At 38.5% G+C, this 13,577-nt stretch overlaps 1 protein-coding gene across 2 annotated transcripts in view; it reads left to right on the top strand.

Annotated features, from left to right (window-relative positions):
• Positions 1–274: 274 nt before the first annotated feature.
• The window catches only part of arntl1b (aryl hydrocarbon receptor nuclear translocator-like 1b), a 33,701-nt gene continuing 20,398 nt past the window's right edge, over positions 275–13,577 (top strand). Inside the window, exons 1-2 of one of the 2 annotated variants that reach the window (XM_049465536.1) lie at positions 281–381; positions 6,533–6,602. The gene's annotated coding sequence lies outside the window, so the exon portion shown is untranslated. Of the gene's footprint in view, positions 382–6,532; positions 6,603–13,577 lie in introns of both variants that reach the window. The other variant, XM_022670056.2, reaches the window with a different exon arrangement.

A 13,577-nucleotide genomic window follows, 5' to 3' on the forward strand; every position in this document is an offset into this window, starting at 1 on the left:
TATATATATATATATATATATATATATATATATATACATATATTTATTTATTTAAATAAATATAATCGTTACATTGTAAAATGTGTGAATCCTTCGTCACTGGCTGTTTTGTTTGCGCCCTGGATTCACAATGATCTCCTTTCTCGAAATACCATTGGCTGCTTTCTGGCCTCCCCGCCTTGCCATTGGCTGTCCAGCTGGTAAAGGGTCTCTGTAATTGGCTGGAAACGGAAGCACCGCCTGTGTGGTCGAACATGATTGGTCGAATAAGTAGGTTAGTGGTGCGCTGCTGATTCCAGTGCAGAGGGAAAGTGGGTCAGTGTGAATATGTACAGTCGCTGCGTTACTGCGTGAATAGGATCGCTGTGCTGCCTTTTACCGGTGAGTCTGGCCTTTTAATCGCATTTTTCTTGATTATTTGTCGTTGTGTGGGGGTTTGACGTGTGTATGGCGTGCTTTGTCGTTGTCCTTAGCTGTTAATGTGGTTGTTTTTGTGCTCAGTGGCGAATTACGTGTATCGGGGTGTAATCCAGGTCCGGAATGTAAAAGTCCGTTCCAGGATATCGTTCAAACTGCGTGGGCGGTTGCGCTGTAGATCAGCTGCGTAGGAGCCTCTCACGCAGCTGGAACGAAATCCTCGAACGGATATTTACATTCCGGACCTGTATTCCCAACCTCTAACTTCTAAAGCCCTTTAGTGGGCGAAATATTGTGATTTTAGATTATGTAAGAGCTATTTAAATGTGATAACGCTCTAAAAAACATATTTATAGCTATAATTATCATGTACTTTCAGTATTACATGAGTTATTCATTCATTTTAAACCTAATTGAGGTCAGCCATTATGTAACTAAATAAAAAATACATAATTCCTGTGGGTTGGTTGGTATTGCTGTGTACGTGTAGTTTATCTATAATAACAACAATAATGATTGTATATGTATAATAATAATATTAGCTAGACACTGGTCAATAACAAGCTGTGTGTTGCACCTTAACCTAATTCACAATGCTGACAAAGCAGCATATATATGTAATGTATTATGTGTATGTATAACTATATAATATATGTAGCTATACATGCACTGTATATATGTATGTATGTATGTATGTATGTATGTATGTATTTCTGTATGTATGTACTGTAGGTTATATATATATATATATGCAGCACACTAGCCAGATAGGTTACATAATAAGCACCCATTCAATCAGTCTTAGTGTGGCCCACTGACTGTGGCCTTATTGCTTATTGTTACGTTATCTCTAGTTTAGGAGGTCAGCCGTACTCCTCCCTTCTGTCCTCATCTGCACCCATGTAGCCACATAACAGTGTGTATGTGTAACGCAATGCTTCCAGGAAACTGCTCAGTACGCCTGAGAGGCCTGTCTGAGGTGTTTCCTCGCATTAGATCACACCTCCTCCTTAAAGTGATAAAAATACACCGCAGACATGCTTCAGGGCTTCTATTAAACGGGCCTGAAGGCTCCGGTAGAAGCTCAGGGCTTTACTGAGTGAAGAAAATGGCTAAAAGCGAGAATAATACTCCCAGAAGACTTGTGAGAAATGAGATTATGATCTATGTGGACAAAAAGTAATGGGACACCAGCTTATTCATTGTTTCTTTTGAAATCTAGGGTATTAAAAAAGACTGTTCTGCTTTTGTTTTGTTGAGTAACTGTCTCTGCTGTACAGGAAAGGCTTTGTACTATTTCTTAAATTATTTGATTTAGAGCTGGACAATATATCAATAGTTTATTGTATTGCAAAACAATTTCTTATCATATCAGCAATAAGCACATTAAGAAAATCATCAAAATCACTGAAATATGCATGATTTATCTCTCAAAATATGATAACTACTCTGAATCATGGAATGAAATGAAATAACATGTAGAAAAAGGAAACAATCAGTACTAAGTAAGAGCGAGTGTGTGAAAAACATGAATCCAATTTCCAAACACTGGAGAGAGTTTCTGCCCCTTCTGCCCCCCAAGATGCAAAGCTCACTTGGGTTGCCAGATTGACACTCAGTGGCACGCGATGACGTGTCTTATCCTGTAGCTGATCAGTGAGTTTAGAGCATTTATTTGCAGAAAATGAGAAATGGCTGCAGATGCAGAGCTTTCAGACCTCAAATAATGCAAAGAAAACAAGTTCATATTCATAAAGTTTTAAGGGTTCAGAAATCAATATTTGGTGGAATAACCCTGGTTTTTAATCACAGTTTTCATGCATCCTGGCATCTTCTCCTCCACCAGTCTTACACACCACTTTTGGATAAATTTATGCTGCTTTACTCCTGGAGCAAAAAATCAAACAGTTCAGTTTGGTTTGATGGCTTCAGATGTATTTTAATATGGTAAAATCAAAGAAACTCATCATTTTAGGTGGTCTCTTTTTACCTATACCTAGATATGGTTAGCGAAGATGCTCAGCAGTGAAATTGTATTGTAGTGGTAAAATGTTGTAAAATCACCAACCCTGGGCTGTAGTTTAAAGATGTCAAATCCTCACGTCCAACATGGCTGAGTTGAAATGCTGATTGAAATATGACTGGGCATTTTACCAGAGCTTAGCATGTAGTCTTTAGTTTACAGATAAAGTCCCGCCTTTTACCATAGAGCCTATCACATTGCGGTTAATGTTGCAAGAGAAGGAGGGTTAACATGGCACTAGTGGGTAATAATAAGTGTTTGGAGTATCAAACTATGTCAGTCAACTGTGGAGCTACGAAAGTGGCAACTTGAGCAGGGAAATTGTGCTTTTAAGATGATTAGATGTGGATGGAATTTGTTGTTCCAGCTGGTAAAAAACATTATAAAAGATTATGGCAGTAGAAAAGTACACCCAAAAAGGAGACAGACGATGGTCGTCATTAAGCTTTGGGATCCCTGCTTTAATCACATAGTCAGACTGAACAGTTTAGAGTTGAAGAAATGTCCAAAACTCAAATATGCTACTGTGGGATGACTTGGTCTTTATATTGATTTAAAATTTCATGACAACTAGACCAATAGAAATGCTGTGGTTGTTGTGGTGTCTCAGGTGGTTGTCCTGATGTTTGACAGTAGTTGCTGTTACTCTATGTGGTTGTTATGGTGTCTTGGGTGGTTGTTCTGATGTTAGCAAGTAGTATCTGTGGTACTCTATCGGGTTGTTATGATGCCTTGGGTGACTCTTTGATGTTTACAAGTAGTTTATCTGGTTTGTGGTGCTCTATGGGGTTGTTATGTTGGCTCAGATGGTTTATCTGATGTTGCCAAGTAGTTGCTGTGGTACCGTATGTAGTTTAGTGTTACAGCTGTAATTTTAAGAGTTTTGCACCCCATTCATTCCATTCATAGCCATAATAAGCTAAATCAGTCTGTATATAGAAATAGAAATAGAAATGCTCCAAAATGACTTGGAATAAAATATTAAAAGTTCAAAGTTCTGTAAAGTTGGCATTTTGGAGACACATTTGTTTGTGTAAGAGTGACATTATTTATTAAGTCATTGTTAATCATTGACTTGCAATTCACAGTCATAAGTATTGATCAAATCTAAACACCTGTCTGATGCTGATTATGTTCTACAAACACAGATACCTGCATTATTCCAGTGTCATTGTTCATCACCCACGTCTGCTTTATTTTCTGTGTTTGTCTTAGAAGACTTTCAAACATGTTTTCATGTTTTCACTCTTTTTTAATATCAGTCTGTATTATCAGACAGGTTCTCATTTCCTGGCTGGTGTATGAGGTGCAGTGTTTGTTTATTCTGTGGGTAATAATGGTGCTGCTGGTGCTTTGAGGACAGACCGCTCAGCATGTGTTTATGATCCACGTGAGAGGAAGTCTTGGTTGTTTATCAGCTGCTGAGAGAAAGATCCATAAGATACGCCTGCAGGAGAACCCGAATGACGAGAGAGGTTACTGTGGGAAAATGGTTTAAAAATCTCGCTCGTGATCCGGTCAGATACAGAGAGTCAAACCCCAGGAGAGTCTGTAAGGTTTGATGCAACTGAAACTGTAACTTTAAATTAAAGCCAAGAATTTCTCTCTACTTTTTGAATTTTTGAAGATAATTATGGACAACTAAGATTTAAAATTAATTTTAATGCTGGTAAGGAAAAAAGCTTTACATTAGGTGAAACACTAAAAGTAGTATTCCTCCAGCAAGGTCTTCTAAAAATAATTATGCACAACTACGATCTAAAATTTGTTTTACTGCTTATTTACTGCTATAGTCTTTTATTTTATTTAATTTTTTTTCAAATGCATATTTTATTGATGTTTTGCTGAGAAACTTTAAGCATTAGAGTTGAGTTATAGTAGACTGTCTCCTCTAGTTCCACTATAGTTATTGGTGTAAACATTGACAAACTTTGAGTTGAGTTTGACAATGTAAAAATGGAAAGTTCAGTATTTTTCCAATACTTTTATTTGGCAAACAAGTAGTATTTATTACTTTATTTTTTTATTATTCAAATTAGAAGAGGTGGTTAAAAAGTAGAGCTGCCCTAAGCCTTGCTGGCTGAAACTGAAACCAAAACTTTGAAGCTCACCACATGAAACCTCACAATTAGAAACTGAAAATGTTTTTTTTTTTTTTCCACCGCTGATTTGTTTGTGCATTTTGAATAAAGGTGTTTACTAAGGGTGTAAACAAACCATTGGAAGGTTATAAAGAAAGTTCTGCAGTAAAGTTCTTCAGCTTTATAGTAGAAGGACAAAACTTAATCTTAATTTACAATTAAAGTCAATGTTTTTGTAAACACACACACACACACACACACACACACACACACACACACACACACACACACACACACACACACACACACACACACACACACAACATATACAGCTCTGAAAAAAAGTAACAGACCACTTCAGTTCTAAATCAGTTTCAGATTTTGCTATTTATAGGTTTATATTTGAGTAAAATGAACATTGATGTTTTATTCTATAAACTACAGACAATATTTCTGAAATTAATTTGATTTATTAAAAGAATCACTATAGCATAGGTCAATATAACTGTAATCAGAGTGTGTACCAGCCAGTTATAATATTCTGATTTATCAGTACCAGTAAAGGGATCAGTATATCAGCTGATACCGTGATGCACTGAGCTCCAGTAGTGATAATGATTGTGAGAAGGCCTGCAGAGAGGAAGTGTGAAGGATTGTGGATACAGTAGTAGCAGGATGGGTAAACAGGGTACCATATTGTAGCAGTCTTTGAGCTTTGGCTGAGGATCTGTATCCTCCCACAATCTCCTCTTCACCACACACACCATCTGCAGATCACCCATCTGTCAGCCAGCCTGCCTCCCTCACTCACTCACACACTCACACACACACTCTCCACAACAACTCACTTACTGATGACCTTAAAGCCCAGCTGCTGATCTGTGTAGAGCTGCTAATAAGGCAGGCAGTGAGCAGCCAGAGACTGGGAGGACCTGACTGCCTGTACTCTAGTCAGTAAGCTTCATAAGTGCCAGTATCTGTTAATAATGCTCTTAGTAGTAAGCCCTCATGAGTGCTATGGCCTAATAATGAAGCCAGTATATTGGTGATATGATTAAACACTGAATAAAAAAGAAAATTATGAATACGGTACTGCAAATAAAATTACGGTACTGCGGAGTAAAATTTTTATTTTATTATTGCATATATTGAGATTTTTAAAATTACAAGAGTTTTATCAGATTTGTAACAGGAGTCAATGATCCAGAATGTCATGATACTAATAATAATGCAATACAAATATCTCCATATATCCAATAAAATTAATGATACTGGGCAGATATAATCTGTCTCTAGTAGATATATAATGGAAAATGAGAACAGTGTGAATTTTTCTTTTGCTAAAAACAGTAAAAAAAAAAAAAAAAAAAAGTAGTATCCTGCTGTGATAATTAGAGGTTGGTAATATGGCACAATATTTCAGGGTATAATACCTGTTCACGATATTAAAAAGTATTCATTTAATTATAGCGCCACCATGTGGAGTAATGAAGCAGTAACTTTAGTAAGTCTAATTGGGGGGGATAGTCTAAAGCTACGTTCACATTTCCAGACTCCAAGTGACTCAAGTCAGATTTTTTGCTCAATGTGGTTCAGTTCAGTTTTTTTCGTGGCTGTGTGAACATGCCAAATCTGTTTTTTTTTTTTTTTTTTTTTTTGGTCGTCAAATTTGAGCCACTTTCATATGTGAGAGTGGCTCAAAAGAGTGCCTATGTTTCAATAAAAATATCCATATTTAACACCACTAATCAAAACTATGCAATCAAAACGATATGGTATATTGTGATGTTGGTATATTGTCCCACCCTTAGTATGCATGGCTATGATTTAATGGCCTATTGCCCCTGTTACAGTCAGAAGAGCATCACAGAGGTTCTGAAACTGTTATTTTTAAATGATAAACTGCTACATTATGCTGCTTTATTAACACTAAAATATGATTATCATATTAATGGATGTTTTATGAACACTCCACATTGGACTGGTTCTGACCTGTGTGTCTGTTCTGTAGGTTTAGTGCCTGCCCGCATGTCTGCACTTCAAGACTGATTCTGAGGACTAGACTCTACTCTGTTATTAAGGTACAGTATGTACTCTTGGCAACAGAATGCATCTTTCTCATTAATTTAGCTCAAATCCAACATCTTAGGTTGACTATTATGCATATAGCACAGTGCTGACAATGTTGAAATTTAATTAATTTTCAGATCCTGCTATTAGGGCTGGACGATATAGACAAAATGTATTTATCACAATGTGTTTCTTACTTCTGTTTAATACGATATTGTTTCAGTACCAGTATTAACAATATAGAACTCATTGTCCATGTCTAAGGCGTGTCTGTGACTTCTGCGTATACGTGACTGTAGTGTGTCTGTGATATTTTTTTTAGTATCAGTTTTAACAAAATAAAGTTTGTAAAAGTGTGACTGTGGCGTGTCCTTACCTGTGGCGTGTCCTTACCTGTGGCGTGTCCTTACCTGTGGCGTGTCCTTACCTGTGGCGTGTCCTTACCTGTGGCGTGTCCTTACCTGTGGCGTGTCCTTACCTGTGGCGTGTCGGTGACTGTGGCGTGTCCGTACCTGCGGCACGTCGGTGACTAAGGCGTGTCTGTGACTAAGGCATGTCCATACCTGTGGCATGTTTGTGACTGCAGCATGTGTGCGGCGTGTCTGTACCTGCGGCGTGTCTGTACCTGCGGCGTGTCTGTACCTGCGGCGTGTCTGTACCTGCGGCGTGTCTGTACCTGCGGCGTGTCTGTACCTGCGGCGTGTCTGTACCTGCGGCGTGTCTGTACCTGCGGCGTGTCTGTACCTGCGGCGTGTCCGTACCTGCGGCGTGTCGGTGACCCGGGCATGTCTGTGACTGAGGCGTGTCCGTATCTGTGGCATGTCTGTGACAGCAGCATGTGTGCGGCATGTCCGTACCTGTGGCGTGTCCGTACCTGCGGCGCGTCGGTGACTAAGGCATGTCTGTACCTGTGGCATGTCTGTGAATGCAGCATGTGTGGCGTGTCCGTACCTGCGGCATGTTCATACCTGTGGCGTGTCAATACCTGCGGCGCATCGGGACTGCAGCATGTCGGTACCTGCGGCGTGTCTGTAACTGCAGCATGTGTGCGGCGTGTCCGTACCTGCGACGCGTCCGTGGCTGCGGTGCATGGGTGACTGCGTCCCGTCCATTGCTGCGGTGCGTCCGCACCTGCGACGTGTTAGGAACTGCGGACGCGTTGGGGACTGTGGCGCGTCCTTACCTGCGGCTTGTCCGTGATTGTGTTGTGTCCGTGATTGCATTGTGTCCGTGATTGCGGATGGTTAGCTGAGCGGGTTGGGTGTTTGAGGCAGCTGTGAGTAAAGGCAGGAGAAGGTGGTTAAAGAGTTGCTGACTCATTGAAGCGCTGTGTATTAACAGGCTTATCCAGATGACCTACATTCACCCAGCCCTCTTTCCTCTCTTTTCTTTTCTTTATTTAGACTCTCTGCTTTTCTCTTCTTCTCTCTGACTGAATCTCACTCAGGCCAGATTTTTTATTTCCGCACTGCTAATGGAAGCGGTACTTTGTCTCGGTGTCATCTGTACTCTGCTAGCAGGGGTGTAATGATGGATAATTTGAGCCACACATCCTCTCTGCTCTCATTTTCACTGCAGGCCTGGAATTAGAAATACATTTTTCAAAAGCTCTGTGTGTCATCTGATGGCCTACTGCAGCCATTTATAATACACTGTAACTGTAATATCACAGGAGAGCCAGAGAACAGAGAGTGGAGTGGAGTACAGTATGAACATCTCAGCTGAGGGATCAGATATCCATGGGGATCGATCCATTCACTGAACCCAATACCCACACTATGCAGGCAGCTGCATGCTGGTATTTCAGCCTCACAGACTTCAAACTTCAGAATAAAAGTCCTGAACTCAGATAATGCTGGGGGCTGCGAGTGTTACGTGGCGTGTCTGATTCAGCGTTCTGACACGCTGAAACCCCGGCGTCATCGGGCTCGGCTGTGAGGAAGCGAGGTAGTAAAGGAAATGTAGGTCAGTGGAGAATCTAATTACAAGGCGAGCTGCGACCGCGGGAGCGCATTAGTGCTGGTCTGATTCTGACAGAGCTGAGCAACCTGAGGTGTTCTGCTTTTACACACCTTCTCTCAGCTTTCTGTGAATCAGATAGTGAAGAGCTAGGCCATTAAATGGAAATGTTCACACCTGAGGGCAGCAGGCAATCTTTTAACAGCATCAGCTTTATAATGTAGTATAAAAAATAAGCTTTTTGCAGAAGTTTGGAAAACGTGCATTTTTAACATTTTAGAATAGTGAAATATTGTAGGGCTCTTAGAAAGCTTGTTAAAATGGGACTATTTAGGCAAAATTAGGGAAATCTGGCTGTCCCAATTGCCTACTACTAGCACTGAGCAATATTAAAAAAAATAAATAAATAATAATAATAATATTGAGTGATTCTCGATTACAATTTTTAGTTCTTGATAAAACTAAAAATCTTAAAAGCTTAAAAATAGTAAGTAGGGCTGCCTCGATTAATCGATATAATCGACAATGTCGATTATTAAAAATTGTTGACTCCAAATGTTAATTTGTAGCACTACACAAAGTACTGGGGACAATCACACAGTGTATACAAAGCTCGGCCTACGTCTCCAAACGTGCTCAAACCCAACAGATTACCTCACTAAATATCAGTATTTTCCACGCATTTTTCCAGGGCAATATTTTGGACATTTGCAAGGTAATAAAATCCCATATTCAGCAGTTTCTATCTTTTTAAAGCAATAGAAAAGGCTAGAAACAGGAGCCATAACCACAGCATGCAGATATGGAGAGCATGGCGAATTATTCGTTGACTAATCAACTAATCTGAAAAATTATCCCAGATTAGTTGATTGCCAAAATAATCAATAGTTGCAGCCCTAATAGTAAGCAGCCCCCTTCAACCTCACTTTCATCTTTTATATTAAATACTGTGCAAACATAACATAAATCCTTGTATTTCAGTTAAGGAAAAGTGTAAAATATGTAAATCACCTCAACATAAATAAGATTTAACAGGTTTCTAACAGAATCAAATGTCAAAATCTACTAGAAGTGGACGATATGGCCCTTAAATAAGATCACGATAATTCATATTTCGTATTTTTGCGATAACAATACTCTTGACTATATGACAAAACACTGAATTAAAATATATATATATATATTTTAAGAATACACTACTGCAACAAAATGCTGCAACAAAATGAAAAAAATAATTATTTTATTATTGCATACAATATGATATTGGACACCTGAAATTATTCCAAAAGGGCATGGACAACTAATCCAGGAGGTCACAGAGAAACTCAGAACAACATTTAAAGAACTGCAGGGCTCACTCACCTCAGTTAAGGTTAATGAGTGTTAATGATTCAATAATAAGAAAGAGACTGGGTGAAAATGGTCTCCATGGGAGAGTTCCAAAGTAAAAAAAACACTCCTGACCAAAAAGAACACAACTGCTTGTCTCACATTTGCCAAAAAAGCAAAACCAAAAGAAAAAGCTTAAACAAAAGAAATCTGTGGGCTGGCAAATATTATTATTATTTTTTTACGCAACTGTACTTCATACTGTATTCTATACAGTTTCCAGTCTTTCTGGCAGTACAGATCTTTCATCTTTATTGCATTCTTAATATAGAACTGTTCCACAAGGTCCATAACAAAAAAAGTGGTGTTAGTGTTAAGTTAGTGAATCATGTATTTCTTGGTATTTGAGTTGATATGTCCAAATGTTCGTCGATAGCCCTACTAATTAGTCCATTCTAATACTTTTCTATATTATTCTAGAGCAGGGGTGTCCAAACTACGGCCCGCAGGCCATTTGCGGCCCGTTTCCTTTTTTGGAGCGCCCCGTGAAATAGAATGAAAGTTGTCCCGCTGTTAAGCAGGTTTTTATAATGTGAGATTCAAAGTTTGAGTGCTAGGTGTCAGAAACGGGCTAAAGAGTCTAAAAGCGGAGAGGGTGCGCATTTCTAGCGCAAAAAACGGGCCAAAGAGTCTAAAAGCGGAGAGGGTGCGCATTTCTAGCGCAAAAAACGGGCCAAAGAGTCTAAAAGCGGAGAGGGTGCGCATTTCTAGCGCAGAAAACGGGGCAAAGAGTCTAAAAGCGGAGAGGGTGCGCATTTCTAGCGCAGTAAAACGGGCCAAAGAGTCTAAAAGTTGCCGTAATTAAGGAGTTTAATATTAAGAGACATCATGAAATTAAACATCAATTTGAAAAATCTTAGTTTACACAACACTGTCAAAGATAAAGATAGTAAGGCAAGTAAAATGATGTGTAAATGAAATAATCAGGAAAATGTATTATTTAAAGTGGTATATTTCATTATTTGTTTTATTACAGAGTCTGTGGCCCCTGACTTCAAATATATTTCTCCTTCTGGCCCCCAACAAAAAAAGTTTGGACTAGAGACCGACCGATATGGGTTTTTCTAAGGCCGATGCCGATACCGATCATTAGTGGTCAGAGTCAGCCGATGGCCGATGTGACCTGCCGATTTTTAGGGCCGATATGCTATCGTATTATATTTATTTGGCATGCTTAAAATCATACTAGTAAGAGGAGGAACAACAGTTGTAAACTTCACACAATTTATTGAAAATAAGGTTAGCATTTTATAGTGACTTTAATGTTACTATATCACTATATGTTAATAAAAAAATATTAATTTTATTTAGATTGTATTATCCATAACATTTTATTTTATTCATTATATAACATATGTTCTATATACACTATATATTCATGTTTATAGTAGAAATATTATGTTGGCTATTATATAAAATTTACTGTAGGGGCCTACTAATTAACAAATGTATGACTTGTTGCAGTCTGTTAGTCTATTAATTATTCATTTTAATATGTTTAACAGAGTGCAAGAAGACTTCCATAATGTGACAACTTTAGATAGTTACTCCAAAACGGCAAAGCTAATTTCTTCTTCAACTCCATGCAGTTGAAAACGAATGGACATGGGAGGACAATGTTATAAAATGTTCACGTTAGGGCTGCAGCTATTATTTTACAAAAATGGGTGACGTTTAAATTAAGAATAAAATTATAAATAATGCAAAAACAGACAGGTGCTGTAATTTAAATATAGCTTTATCTGTTTTTTTTCTTCTTCAAATGAGCTCCTTAGCCAGAGAAACGCGTCTCATCAGCTGTACTGGAGGTTCGGTGCGTGAGCGGAAAATGAGTTGAGAAAGCTGAAGAGCGCGGACTTTATAGGTTCAGGATAAAATGAGCTTTTATCAGAAAAGTCTGGAGGGGGTTCTAAAGTAGAACCCGACAAAACAGAAAATTCTGCTCATCGTTTCATTTAATATCTAACAGCGCAAACCGCTTTAAACGGGTGAGTTTTACAGCAGAACAGCAGGAGGCGGCATGATTTAATGTCTGTTTGTAGTGAATGAAAAAGAGATGTTTTATTTTAACTCCATTATTTTAGAAACTATTTGTTTTATTAATTCGTTTACAATAAAGCTTATTTATATACAGTGTTGGGAGTAACGGCGTTAAAACTAACGGCGTTACTAACGCCGTTACTTTTTTTCAGTAACGAGTAATCTAACTAATTACTATGACTGTAACTATAACGCCGTTACCATTTCCGACACCCCGTTACTGCACGTTACTTTAGCAGCTCTATGAACTTTTTTTTTTATTTCGCTTTGCCCTGGTTAACCCCTCCTCTGTCCGGTGAACTTGAGCTTCTGGCCGCTGTGCCTGTGGTTTGGCGTGGTGAAGTGAGGCACAATTGTGACGATTTGCGTGCTCTAATCAATTCAGTGATTGCCGTGGACAACCCAAGTTCCGAATTAAGGACGTTAAGCTCTTTTTAGCTGCTCCGGTTTTTGTGCTGCTTTCTATTTTAGAGCTTAGATTCTCTGCCCGAATCCCACCTGACCTGAGGACCGACCCGAAATCAGGCTCCTATTTTTATTTTATATAAAGCTCTGGTGTGATAATTACAACGTTGCTAAGTAACCAATTATTATTGTTCACTAAAGCGAACGAAATAGCGAAAATTGAAAGTGAAAAAACATTTGTGTTAACTGAATCTAATAAAAACGGTAATTAAAAGGAAAAACATAACTATCTCGAACTGTATTTTGTGTTTATAAAACTAACTAAAACGAACTGAAATTACTGATAGAATACCCTCATTTTTGTGTTTAATTTATTTATAAGCGCTGTTGTACAGCGGAGTTGTACAGCGGGAGTTGTTGTGCCGAGCGCGCGGCACTCGTGGTCCGTTAGTCCGTTAGACGCGTTTTTCCGCTTTTTTCAGTATTACAAGTTTTAGTAATTTTCTTTGGTTGTGTGGAGAATTTCGTTTTATTTTTTTGAAATTCGTTAGATTGTATTTTTGTCAACATTTTGGGTTTATTTTCGTTTGTTATTTTTTGTTATTTTTCTGAAATTTTCGTTTCTGAAGAAGAGACGTCAGTTATTTTATACTAGAGCTTATAGATAGGGCTTGCCTTGCATAGTCAGGGTGCATTCCAAATGCACTCCTGCCATCAACGCTAAGCATAGTTTCGTTTGGAGAGAAATGCTACAACATGCAGTTGAAATTCTATTCTTTTTCAGTAAATGAAGCAACATCACAGATTACTAATCATGAGAGAAAATATAGACTTTGGGACACTGGATTGTAAAAATGGATGCCTTACCCGTTGAAAGTCTTGCTCACTCTTGAAACCTTGCTCTGCGTTCCAAGTAGCTGCCCGCAGATGTGCCGGATTAAAATCGGCGCGGCCAAATAAGAAAATCGGCCGATGCCGATTGATAAAAAAATAACAAAAATCGGCCGATTAAATCGGCTGGCCGATCGATCGGTCGGCCTCTAGTTTGGACACCCCTGTTCTATAGTATTAGAATACTATATAATTATAATACTTTTCTATTGGTGACACAGATTGTCTATTGCTAATAGAAGGCAATCAAATCTAAATAGAATAACAATAATTCTCCAAAATTTAGTAGAAAACCTTTCCTT

Source organism: Astyanax mexicanus, chromosome 16, assembly GCF_023375975.1.
Source record: "Astyanax mexicanus isolate ESR-SI-001 chromosome 16, AstMex3_surface, whole genome shotgun sequence".
NCBI classification, from domain to species: domain Eukaryota; kingdom Metazoa; phylum Chordata; class Actinopteri; order Characiformes; family Acestrorhamphidae; genus Astyanax; species Astyanax mexicanus.